Genomic DNA, 11159 nt, shown 5'->3' on the forward strand with positions numbered 1-11159 from the left:
GGCAGGAGACCAGCTTGGATCCACACAACAGTGTGGATGGACTGGTGCCTCAGCAGGGCAGAGGAATTGCTGAAGGCCTTCCTGCACATAGGGCAACTGAACGACCTCCCCAACATGTGGACACACCAATAGGCCAGTAGGTCAGAGGAACGAGCAATGCCCCTCCTGCACTCGGGGCAGATGAACGGCCTCTCAGTGTGGACCCACTGGTGTCTCAGCAGGTGGGAAGAACTGCTGAAGGCCATCTCACACTTGGGGCTGGAGAACAGCTTTCCCCGGTGTGGACCAACTGGTGCGTCAGCAGGGCAGAGGAATCACTGAAGGCCTTCCCACACTCAGGGGAACAGAAGAGCTTCTTCCCCTCTGTTGGCCCATTGGTGCTTCAGAACCCTTTCAAATTTCACAATATCCTTTTGATAGGAGGGAGACCAGAATTGCACACAATATTCCAAAAGTGGTCGAACCAATGTCCTGTACAGCCACAACATAACTTCCCAACTCCAATACTCAGTCAGAGAATTGGGAAAGCTTTCAAAACCCACAAAAAACAAACAGGAAAAAATGGAGGGTCAAACCGAATTTTTGAGAGTCAGCTTGGAAACATCAATGAGAAATCGGCGGAATGGGTTTATTGGGGACGCCTTCTCCTTAAATGCACTATATACGTATTTCTCTTGTGCATTTCATAGTTTCTCTGTGCTGCAGTGTGTCGTGGCTCGTTGAAATAATGTCCTGATGCAGCTTCTTTTGTGGGTGTTGGGATGATTGCTTCTGTGGTTAAGTATTTGGTTTGTGTGTGTTGTTTATCTGTAGATGCTCGTTTGAAGTTCCCCATTAACTGTTCGCTCTACTGTGACATCTAAGAATGGCAGTTTATTGTTGTTCTCCTCTTTTTCAAACCAGGACCGCCACCCCCAGGCCATAGTCTCACTACTTGCAACATCAATATACAGACCAGTCAAAGGCCTCCACTGAGGACTAAAACACCAAGTCGAAGATTCATGCCACTCCATTTACTCCATCCAAGAATTCCCAAACACCAAAGACACGAAGATAGAAGAGGATGGAATAATGTTGTCCTTTGACATAACAGCCCTGTTCACATCCATTAACATCAACGTGGCCAAAGAAAACTGAAGACACTACTCGAAGAACCAAAGACACAAACACAGCACCAACTTCATCAGCAAAGATTACACTGTCAAGCTCGTGGAACTGTGCCTTACTACCCACTTCATATTCAGTAACAAGCACTACAAACAAATCAACGAAATACCCATGAAACACTTCTGTCATCAAAAAATGAAACTAATTAGAGGAAACCTACAACACCATCAACAATCTCCTTACTGGCATAAAATTCACAAAAGAGGAGAACAACAACAAAGTGCCATTTCTAGATGTCACAGTAGAGCGAACAGTCAATGGTAAATTCAAACAGCCTCTACAGGAAAACGCCACACGCGAACCAAGTACATAGCTGCAGAATTAATCATCCCTACACATGCAAACAAATCTGAATGAGGACACGATTCCAACGAAACACGACACACTGCAGCACCCAGTGACGACGAAGACCAATAAGTAACTGTACAGCGCAGTTAAGGAGAAGGGGTAGCCAAAACACGCACAGAAGATGGCTTCCCTGCCCGGGAATCGAACCCGGGCCGCAGCGGTGAAAGCGCCGAATCCTAACCACTAGAGCACCAGGGAGATATGTGTAAAGTTTGACAGCTCTACTGAAAATTGCTTCCCTGCCCGGAAATCGAACCCGGGTCACGGTCGTTCGAAGGCTTCCACCAATGTCATTTCTTGAATCCATTGCTCCCGATGCGGTCTCCTCTACATTGGGGAGACTGGAGCCTCCTTGCAGAGTCAAGTCACAGCGCTTGAGGAAACATCTCCAGGACACCCGCAACAATCAACCCCATCGCCCTGTGGCCCAACATTTCAACCTCCCCTTCCCACTCTGCCGGGGACATGCAGGACCTGGGCCTCCTCCATCGCCCCTCCCTCCCCACCCTATATCTGGGGGAAGAACGCCCCAACTTCTGCCTCGGATACATTCAACCTCAGGACATCAATGTGGACTGCACCAGTTTCCTCATTTCCCCTCCCCCCACCTTACCTGAGTTCCAACCTTCCAGCTGAGCGCTGTCCTCAGGACCTGTCCTCCCTGCCAATCTCCCTTCCCACCAATCCGCTCCACCCCCCTCTCTGATCTGCCACCTCCATCCCCGTCCCCATTCACCTATTGTACTCATTGCTACCTTCGGCCCAGCAGCCCCATTTATCTGTCTACCTTGGAAGCGTCCTGCCTCTTTTCCTGATTAAGGACTTTTGCCCGAAATGTCGATTTTGCTGATCCTCGGAAGCTGTCTGACCTGCTGTAATTTTCCAGCATCACTCTGATCTAAACTCTGGTTTCCAGCATCTGCAGTCCTCACCTTTGCCTACCCAATAAACCCAGTGTGACGATTTCATATCAACAAACTGACACAAGCTGACTCAACGTCTGCAGAAACCCGAGCCACATTACTTTACATTAAAGACATCTGGGAAATGATGTCCAGACAACTCAACCCTCTCAGCATCATTGTCGCCCACAACTTTACCAATACACTTAAACAGCGGCTCATGAACCTGAAATACCCCATACAAACAACCAGCAAACGAATGTTATTTACAAAATACCATACAAGGAAATATATACATGAACTCTGCCGCACAGTTCTCTGTGGCAAGAAATGCTGGGATGAGATAAGGAAGATTTCTTTCAGCCAAAACGAATCGGCACTGAATGGACAGTCATTTAAAATTAAAGATGTCTGCCCAGGATGGAAGACCCGAAGGAATGAACAGTTTTCTTATTTCCTGAAGATTTACAAAGCTGAGTCTGGGTTTTGGTGCTTGTTCCCTTTCCACTCCCAGGAGCCGCAGTGGTTGGGGCGGTGAGTTGGGGAAAGTGAAATGTGCCCGTGAGCAGCGTGTGGGACTATTTCAGCTTCCCCTCATCTGACTGCGCTGTGACTTGACTCTGATATTCTCAGTGACATTTACTGACGCGAGACAGTGAAAAGATTCTCGTTCCTGCAGATCAGGAATTCAAACCGTATGCCGACTTCAGGACAATGAGAAAGATTAATTGGGGTGTGTGAAGAAGCTGTGAGCTGCATTTCAAACAGGTAGGTGGAGTCAGATGCGTCATCCATTGCGCCCCCGTCACTGTGCGGACCTGACGCCGCCATGCTGCAGAGTTCTGACGTTAACACAGACATGCGCAGCAATGGGAACATTCACAAGAGGAACAGCCAAAGATAATCACCGTCACTGCTTCCCTTCCATAGTCCCAACTTTGTGAAGCAGTATCTTTCACTGGCAAATAAAACACCTTTGTCCTCAGGTGCCTGCTTAACTTCGATCACGACTTCAATCCCCTCACTGTTCTGGTCTCATTTCCAAACTCTTGGCTCATCACCTCAATAGCAGCTCTGTGGGTATCTGCTTGTTCCACCCTTACAGACAGTGGAAAATTCCCGTCAGTCCCAATGTGATTGAAATACTTCAACCCCTCCACTGATTTGCATCTTTAAAAATGCCGTGGAGCAATCTCCCTTTCTTTCTGACGACAGTTCTCAACTGTACTCGGCAGGGTTCACACCTGCGTGGGGAAACCGCAATGGATTTCATGTCCATCGCATTCACCACTCGGCCCACCAATACAGAACCACAATGACAGCTTCATTTCCCAGGTCTCTCTGCCTGTGGAGCTGCGAAAGAGTAAATCATTGCTGAGTTTGTTTGAATCCAATCACTTCACAGGTTTCGAAAGGGTTAAATATCTGCAAATGGCGAGTCTGAGTGTTTCATCCTGAAAGATGAAATGGACGTTCAGTTAAAAACAAAAACAGAAATTGCAGGAGCGACTCAGCAGGTCAGGCAGCATCTGTGGAAAGAGAATCAGAGACAACATTTCAGAAATCTTTTTTCCTCATCCAGGTACAGCCAAACCTGCTGAGTTTCTCCAGCAGTTTCTCTTTCTGTCTCGGACTCTAAGCATCCGCAGTCCTTTACGTTAGAAATTCAATCAATTCAGAAACCCCTTTGTGCTGCCTCAGTGGAAAAGATTTCCGTTTGGAAAACGTTTTCCTGAAACCATTAAAAACGTGCACTTTCGCAGCCAAGAAAGCGTTAGGAGCGAGAACAAGAGACACTCCGTCCCTGGGTGGTCTCGAACCACCAACCTTTCGGTTAACAGCAAAACGCGCTGACCAATTGCGCCACAGAGACAGGGCCCAGCTCTACGTGCACAGCGTCTTTGAGGAATCTAGTATTCAATTCATAATTCAAACCGCCCCGCCCAAAATTACCATTGTCTTCTTTCAGTTTTAGTTTTCCATAATAAAACCTTGGACATTCATTATGGAGACATGGGGACAGCCTGATCCCACCATCTGCAGGCACATCCATGTCACGAGGAACGAGCTCTCCTACACCGGGGCCATCGCCCTCAGAGCCTTTCAGTGTTTTGCCTCTTCTTAAATTTTCTCATTGGCCCCGAGCCGAGAATGGGTTTGAATTCCTGTTGTGCAGAGAATTCTTTCAATGTCTCAGATCAGTTCATGCCCCGAGAATATCAGTCAATCTCCCGGCCTCTTAAACAAAGGGACGGTGTCTGGACTGTCTCTGCTCAGTCCGTCAGTTCATCCTTCATTCTCCTCTAATTCCACTTCCCAAAGAGTTTCTAAAGATTCACAAAGCTGGAGACTGGGATTTGTGTTTTACTTCCTGAACATTTTTCCACCTGCAAACTGACAATATTTTGCCAAAACCTCTTCCCGATTGTAATATTTGCATCATGTCCAGGGATGAGGAATTTCCATTGTGTGGAGACATTCCCAAGTTTGGGAATATCTCCACAAAATGGAAATTCCTCATCACTGGACATGATGCAAATATTACAATCGGGAAGAGGTTTTGGCAAAATATTTCCAAACACATGGCAAGTGTAGTTCCGCAATATGAAGTTATAGACTTTGCTGTTGAAAAAAAAAGCAGTGCATTGTTGAAATGGTGACATCTTGGAATGTGGGGAAAGTGAGGACGAGAGGTGAAAGTCGAAAAATGTGGCACTGGAAAAACACAACAGGTCAGGCAGCATCTGAGTAGCAGGACAGGGAACATTCCAAATGTCCATTCTGTCCAGGCCGTTCAATGTTCTGTACGTTTCAATTAGATCCCCCTTGAATGTGGGCCTGTTAATCAGCATGAACCAAACCCTTCAGGATGAGGACATCCGTGATTAGATTCAACAAAGTGAGAATGGAGGGTGAGAGTGTGGGATGGAGATTTTCAGCTTTCAGGGAATTAGGCAGGAAAGAAAGTTTAATATACATTATAACTGATCAGATGAGCCGATGGGCCAAGGAGTAGTGGATGGAGTTTAATTTAGACAAATATGAGCTGTTGCATTTTGATGAGGCAACTCAGGGCAGGACCAACGTGGTTAATGGTAAATTAATGGAATTCTGTGCTCAAGGAAGCAGTAGAGGCAGCTTCATTAAGACACTGTTGGATGGGTTTTCTGCGTGGTAAGGGTATTACGGGAAGTTGGGATAATACAATTAGGAGGAGCTGAGACGATTGATTGATCCGCCATGATTTTAATGAATGGCGGAGCAGGGTCGATGGGCCAAATGGCCTACTCCTTCTATTACTTTGAAACGATAACCCTGCGTTTCCCATGGTCAACCCACCTAACCTGCACATCCCTGAACACTGGGCAATTTAGCACAGCCAATCCAAATCAAGGCCAGTGAGCAATGTAGTGATGTGGAAACCAAATACCAGAGAATGATAGAAAGGGACAAGGAGAATAAATGTACTAGCGATCAAAACTCGATTCTAACCATCGCAAAAAATAAAACTAAAAGCTCAGTATGTGAATGTGTGCTGCATTGTAACAAAAGCGAATTAATTGACTGCACACGTTGAAGAGAATAATTATGATCTGAGACTCCTTACAGAGATATGGCTTCAGAATGACAAGGATTGGATCCGGAATATCGAGGGGATACGTGGCATTCAAGTCGAGTGAGGAGCTCAGTAACGGTAGAGGGTGGGCACTGCTTATCAAAGCAATGACAACATGGTATTCTGGTATCAGCTCGGATTTCAGGTCCTGATTTCTCTGTCCTCTAATCTCCCTGTTCCCACAGAGTTAAATGTTGTCTGTTCTCAGCTCTGTTTGATTTCTGTTGAAACTTTGACCCCTTTTACACCTTCTGGAGCAATAAAATATTCTGAGCCTCCTGGAAATGACACCTTATCTATACCCCTCCTGATTTTAAAAATCTCTATAAAGTTATTTGTCAACTTCCTCAGCTCCATTGGAAAAATGTCCCAGCTTCTTCTTCATTCAAAACCTCCATTCCCAACAACACGCTGGTAAAGTTGCGAATAGGGAATTGTATCAAATCACATAAATGTACTGTCTGAAACAATCTAGCTGTGTTCTGGCATAAGATATTGAGAGTCCCTGGTGAAAGTAATTACGAATGCAATTATTTTGGTCACAGAATTGGACAATCATTTTGCAACAAAGGGGTCTACTTTGATTAGGAGGTAGTGGTCATTTCTAGGGTAAGTGAACACTTTGGAGATCAGGGAGATGAAGTTCCAGACACTTTGGAAGGGCAAGAAATGAATTTGATAAATAAGGCAAAGAACTGCGGATGCTGGAAATCTGAAACAAAACCTGAGAACACGGGAAAAACTCAGCAGGACTGGAAGCATCTGTGGAGAGAAAGCAGAGTTAAAATTTCGAGTCCACCAACTCCTCTTCGGGGTTCTGAAATAGTTTGTGAGAACCCCTTAAGTCATCTGCCCAGCTTTAAGACCATAATACACAGGAGCAGGATAAGGCCATTTGGCCCATAGAGTCTGCTCCACCAGTCGATCATGGCTGATATGTTTCTCTATCCCATTCTGCTGCCCTCTCCTCATAACTCTTGACCCCTTACTAATCAAGAACCTATCTCTGTCTTAAATGCCCTAAATAACTTGACATCCCCAAACCCTTCTCCAAGTGGAAACATCATCTCCACGTCCACACTGTCCAGGCATAGAGTAGCACAGCGCTGCCTGACCCACTGTGATCTCCAGCATTTTTTGTTTTCAGGAAAGCTTCCAGCATCTTCAACAACGTGCTTCTAAATTTTGTGCACAGTTGGTTAGCTCTCCCTGGATCCCGTGAGATTTAACCTTACTCAACAATCCACTGTGTGGTACATTTAACAAAGTTCCCAGCCCCCACCTCTTTCTGCACACAGAGGCAGCACGATGGATCAGTGGTTCTCACTGCTGCCTTACAGCGCCAGGGGTCCGCTTTCAATTCCAGCCTTTGGGCGACTGTCTGTGTGGAGTTTGCACATTCTCCCTGCCGTGTCTGCTGGGTTTCCTCCTAGTGCTCTGGTTTCCTCGCAAAATCTAATGATGTGCAGTTTCGGGAGAAGTCGCCATACTAAATGGGCCCATACTGCGCAGTACGTTTGGTGGAATGGGATAGGGGAAAGTGTCCACATAGGTTACGCTTTGGATGGTCGGTGTGGACTTGTTGGGCTGAATGGCATGTTTCCACATTGCAGGAATTCTACGTGGCATTCCCCCAACTCCAGAGTCTCAGCACTCTTGGCTTTTCCCATGGACAGCGTGGGGGAGGGAAACAATGTTTTACACGGGAGTAAAGTTCAGTGAGTGTGAAGCTAAAAGTAAACGCATTGCTTGAGCTGTTTCCCAGGTATACCAGAGGGTGAGGGGTGATCTTACAGACGTTTATAGAATCATGAGAGGCATGGATAGGATAAATAGACAAGGTAATTTCCCTGGGATGGGAGAAGTCCAGAACAGGAGGATAATATGTTTGGGGTGAGGGAGGCAAGTGTAAGGAATGATCTGCCGGAGGAAGTGGTGGATGTAGGTCCAATTATAACATTTAAAAGGCATCTGGATGGGTATATGAATAGAAAGAGTTCAGAGGGATATGGGCCAAGTGTTGGTAAATGAGACGAGATTAATTTTGGCTATCTGGTCGGCACGGATGAGTTGGACTGAAGGACCTGTTTCTGCGCTGTGTATCTGTGTGACTCTGGCTTGTCTGTAATGTTTGCCATGTCTGTATGTTCAGTTTCTGTCTGGTATCGGTGTCAATGACCTGATATCTCATTTCCTCCATCTCCCCACTTCCACCTGCCCAGATGTTAACCATTTCGTGTCTGGGTTTTTCTCAAGAATCTCAAAATCAGACTTACTCACTCCTAGATGTCGTGAAAGATACTAACTTTCAGGTGGAGGTATCCAAAATTCTAAGGTGTCTGTCTTGATGTTTTCACTTTTCGGTCTCTGTAAGATCCTGAATAAGTACTGTCGGGAGAATTAGTTTGAGCGGAGTGAGAATAGAGGGGTGTGAGGGGGTGGGATAGTGCTTTCAATTTTGTGGAAAAAGAAAAGAATGTTCTGCAGAAAGTAGAATTGCTTGTTGGGAATTTCTAACCTGGACTGACAGTAATGACTTTTGTAATCTCTTTTTACAGATTATTTGAAGATTTGAAGATGGACACTTCAACATCAATAGATGAAGAGCTTTGCCTGAAACATTGACTCTGCTGCTCCTCAGATGCTGCCGGATCTGCTGTGCTTTGACTCTGACTCTCCAGCATTTGCAGTCCTCAATTTCACGTCAATGTCTGGCAGTCACTGAATCCATCGGGACTATAACAATTTTCGACTATGATTCTGTGAGAAGGAACCAAGCTTTTTGGTTCCTCTTTCAGTACGTTTTCAGCATCAGTGAGAGTGGAAGAGAGACCCGACTGTTGCAGCACTCTGATTGTGGAGCCAGTAAAAGTTATACAGACTGGGAAAAGGAATTCACGGCAGGGAGGTGCTGTACACGCGTTTGTGTGCAGCTGAAGCTTCGGTCATGGAGAAACCCAAGGAATCCCGTCCTGTGGAGAAACCATGAAAATGTGGCGACTGTGGGAAAGGCTTCCGTTTCCCATCTGACCTGGAGACTCATGGGCGCCGTCACACCGGGGTGAGACTGTTCTCCTGCTCTGAGTGCGGGAAGACCTTCAGCAATTCCTCTGTACTGCAGAGGCACCAGGGGGTCCACACAGGCGAGAGGCCATTCTCCTGCCCCGAATGCGGGAAGGCCTTCAGCTATTCCTCCGTCCGACTTATCCACCTCGGGGTCCACATATTAGAGAAGCCCTTCAGCTGCTCCAAGTACGGGAAGGCCTTCAATGATACCTCTGCCCTGCTGAGGCACCAGCGGGTTCACACCGGGGAGAGCCCGTTCTCCTGCCTCAAGTGTGGGAAGGGCTTTACCCAGGCATCCCAATTTCTGGTCCATACGGGGGAGAGGCCCTTCCCCTGCCCAGAGTGTGGGAAGGCCTTCAGCAATTCCTCCCACCTGCTGAGGAACAGGCGGGACCATACCGGGGAGAGGCCGTTCACCTGCCCCGAGTGGAAGCGGAGGTTCTCATCATTCCGCACATTGCAGAAGCACCAGCAGGCGCACCAGTGCTCCCAACAATCTGATTCTGCTGGTGAAGCTGCTGTGGGTCACTGAAAGGACTGAACCCCTGCACATTCTGACAGTGCTTATAGTGGGAGAGTCGGTCGTTTTTTTTTGTTTTATGCCGTCGTGCTCCCCCACCCCTGCAACTTTGCTTCCATTGGGCACTGCTGCTCGTTGAGACCAGGAGCTGTCCAGTTAAAGAATTGTTGGCTCTTTCTGGGAATGAGTCCCAGCCTATAAGAAATGGCTGAATAGTGGGGTGTCTATTCACATTCAGCAGTGACTTTTAAATTAGATTTACAGTTACGTGTCTGTGAAACAGTCATAGTCCAAAGATTGCACAAAGGCTTGGCAATCCATTATTGGAAACTGTTTGCTTGAATTGGTAAGTTTAAAAAAAGATTCTTTCTTAATTTGCCGCTTAAGTCTCTGTCTCTGAGATGGTGGGGGGCTTGATCAAAGGGTTTAAATCATTGCTATTAATTAGATTATCTTCTTTAACTTTGCCCTAGAAAATTTGCCATATTTATAATTTGGTTGTTGTTTAAATTATAATGTTGATGTGCAAATCTGTTCTTCATCAAGTCTGGTTCGGGACAGTTGAGAAATTGAGGGACATTGCATGTTTAAATTTCACTGTGTTGTGAATCTGGTGACAGTGACATTCATTTGTATTGGGTTACTTACCCTTAGTTGTAGTGTCTTCCACCCCAACTATTCACTATGGTAGTGAGTTCCACAGTCTCACCACACTCTGAGGTTTTTCATGAAATCCTTAGTAGAGAATTGTAAGGGAAAATGTTGACAAGGGCAGAATATAGGGTCTTAACTGCAAATGCCAGGAAGACATTCGACAAAGTAAAACCATGACAATATCGGGATAAATCAGGAACTTTGACAGTAATGAAGAGGTCACACGTCAGAGTTCAAGATATTGGTCGTGACAAACAGAAAAAGTACTCAGCAGATATTGGATATTGTAATTAAGCAAGTTTCTAGATGCTGTAGTTGGTTGAATACGATAATAAGAGATGAAATAACCAAAACCACTCATGTAATTTGATGTTGGTAACCATAAAGCAAGTGCATACAATTGATTGATATAGGCCAATTGCGTGCAAGTAGGCCATTCAGCCCATCGAGTCACCATTGACTGACCGTCCAACCCAGACCCAGTTCGTTACCCACCACCACATGCTGCTCTCGAAAGAAGTGAATTTCAAAGACTCGAGAACACTTGTGAGAAAAACAAAACTTTCCTATCTTAAATGAGAGACTAGTCTCTGGCTAGAATTGAGTTGACATTACATTTACATTAAGTCCTCTCCAGATGTTATACAGCTCCATCGGATCATCTGTTTCTTCTAAACTCAAACTGAATCAAGCCTAGCCTGACATCCCTTTTTCCCCGATTATAAGTTGAGTAAATGAGCGACCCTCGACCTCACTGGCATGACAAAGGATGCCCTCAATCCAAGTTGACCTTAACTGTCCAACCTCTTGACCCCCACGCCACAATGTGGTCAGCCGCAACTCACCCCTGAACGAGAGCAGAGGAACTGAATACACAGCAGTGAGG

At 46.0% G+C, this 11159-nt stretch overlaps 1 non-coding gene across 1 annotated transcript; it reads right to left on the reverse strand.

Annotated features, from left to right (window-relative positions):
- Nucleotides 1-1641: 1641 nt before the first annotated feature.
- Nucleotides 1642-1713, reverse strand: trnae-uuc (transfer RNA glutamic acid (anticodon UUC)). The gene has a single exon. It is a non-coding gene; the product is annotated as a tRNA-Glu (tRNA).
- Nucleotides 1714-11159: the final 9446 nt, after the last annotated feature.

The sequence above is a fragment of the Chiloscyllium punctatum genome, chromosome 36 (assembly GCF_047496795.1).
Source record: "Chiloscyllium punctatum isolate Juve2018m chromosome 36, sChiPun1.3, whole genome shotgun sequence".
Lineage (NCBI taxonomy): Eukaryota > Metazoa > Chordata > Chondrichthyes > Orectolobiformes > Hemiscylliidae > Chiloscyllium > Chiloscyllium punctatum.